Below are 2,500 nucleotides of genomic sequence, written 5' to 3' on the forward strand. Positions count from 1 at the left end.
AGAAAGAAAGAGAGGAAAAGACAAAGAACGAGATATACAAAATGAAAGAGAGATAGACAGACAGACAAACAAACAGACACCCAGAAAGACAGACTTAGAGACACACACGTACGCCTAGGAAGAGGGAGAGAGAGAGAGAGAAGCAGACAGAAACAGAGACAGAGAAAGAAAGAAAGAGAGGAAAAGGCAAAGAACGAGATATACAAAATGAAAGAGAGATAGACAGACAGACAGACAAACAGACATCCAGAAAGACAGACTTACAGACACACACGTACGCCTAGGAAGAGGGAGAGAGAGAGAGAGAAACGGACAGAAACAGAGACAGAGAAAAAAAGAAAGAGAGGAAAAGACAAAGAACGAGATATACAAAATGAAAGAGAGATAGACAGACAGACAGACAAACAAACAGACACCCAGAAAGACAGAGACTTACAGACACACACGCACGCCTAAGAAGAGGGAGAGAGAGAGAGAAACAGACAGAAACAGAGACAGAGAAAGAAAGAAAGAGAGGAAAAGACAAAGAACGAGATATACAAAATGAAAGATCGATAGACAGACAGACAGACAAACAAACAGACACCCAGAAAGACGGAGACTTACAGACACACACGCACGCCTAAGAAGAGGGAGAGAGAGAGAGACGTTCACAGAATGTTCCGCTGGGCAATTATAGTACTCTCCTCTACTTCAAAGTTCTATTTCAATTAATTAATCCTTTTGTGCGTCCGGCAACCGATGGGAATCGCTCGCTGGTGTTCATTCATTTTCAAAAAAATTGGTAACATTTTCCACTATCTGTGTGTGCCTCTTGATTTCGTTCTCTCTCTTTCTCTCTCTCTCTCTCCTCCCCTTTTCTCCTTTTCTCCCTCTCTTATTCTCCCCTTTTCTCCCTCTTTCCCTCTCCCCCCCTCTCTCTCTCTCTCTCTCTCTCTCTCTCTCTCTCTCTCTCTCTCTCTCCCTCCCCCCTTTCTCTCTCTCTCTCTCTCTCTCCCCCCCCCTCTCTCTCTCCCTCTCTCTCTCTGTATTTGCCACACTCTCACAGTAAAGAAAAAATCAGTACCCAATGGTCTTATGGTTAACAGTCAGGCTTAGGCTTAGTAAACCACCAGAAACAAAAAAAAAAAGGTCGTTAAAAAGAAAAAAAAACAGATATATCAACGAGCAGGGATGAAGAGCCACATGAACAAGGAAATATGTTGGCAGATATATTAATAGAACGCTTTAAAGTTATTTGCAAAACACCCTTTCGCTTCCGGTTATTGCTGTGACTGCCAAGTGATGTAACTCTAATGATTAATCTGATTAAATTCATAGGGAAATAAAACCCATAAACGTATTATTAGATTCCCTGTACATACACTGAAAAAATGGACATGAAGCTGTATCAATAATTATGTACTAGAAATGGGAACGGTTTTATCTGCTTGTGTGTTTGTTTTTTGTTTGTTTGTGTACGTGTGTGTGTTTGTTTGTGTGTTTCTATTTGTGTGTGTTTGTGAGTGTGTTTGTGATTGTGGGTGAGTTTGTGCTTGTGTTTGTGTGTATGTTTGCGTACTTGTGTCTGTGCGTGCATGTGCTTTTGTGTGTATCCGTGTGTTTGTGCTTGTGTATGTGCGTTTATGTATGCGAATATCAATAAATAAAATTCTACTTATTCAAAGTGTTATGGACAAATAATCATATACATGCTTATTAATTCACAAACTCTTCCTTTAAAATGTATTTTTATTAGCAGTATCATACCACCCGCTTGAGTTCGCAAAAATGGCAGGCGTTAATTTATTTCATCGCAATTTTCACTTAATTAATTTTTTCTGTTATGAAAATTGCTGATGTCATCCTTGCTTTTATTGACATTATTTTCATTCTTATTATTCTTTTGTTGATAGAGCAGTTACTGTTATAAGTCATCATCATTATTAATATTATGACTATTATCGCAAATTATTATAATCATCTTCATTATAATTATCCTCTTCATCTTCCCTATCCTCATCATCATGATTTTTAGCTTTATTATCTACCATTTCTGTTTGCGGATGGCTGGACAGACAGACAGAGAGAGAGAAACTGACATACATAAACACTCATTTTTTCTCTGTATCAAAATTCTTTCACTCAAGAAGAAATATTGCATTGTGTATGTCCTATTTTTGTCATTCCATTAGTACATCTTTGACTACGATAAGACATTTCAAAATATAACTAATTCTTTGTAGAAAATACAGTCAATCAAATAAAAAAGAACTGTTATTACCTCGTGGATAACTTGATAACTGTTGTCTTGACGAGGTACTTTGCCGAAATAAGGGTAACGAAGCCACACACATCAGTTAAAGATGAAAACAAAGAGAAAAACAAATCTTACACACGTACTGTCCAGGCGCGAACAAAGTCGAATCGTGGATGAAGCTTCGAAACCTCTATAACCCAAACAAAGAGGATCGAGAGGTTATTCGAAACCTATCTGACAACAGATCTGGCCCCAGCAACT

Source organism: Penaeus vannamei, chromosome 3 (genome assembly GCF_042767895.1).
Source record: "Penaeus vannamei isolate JL-2024 chromosome 3, ASM4276789v1, whole genome shotgun sequence".
Classification (NCBI taxonomy): Eukaryota; Metazoa; Arthropoda; class Malacostraca; order Decapoda; family Penaeidae; genus Penaeus; species Penaeus vannamei.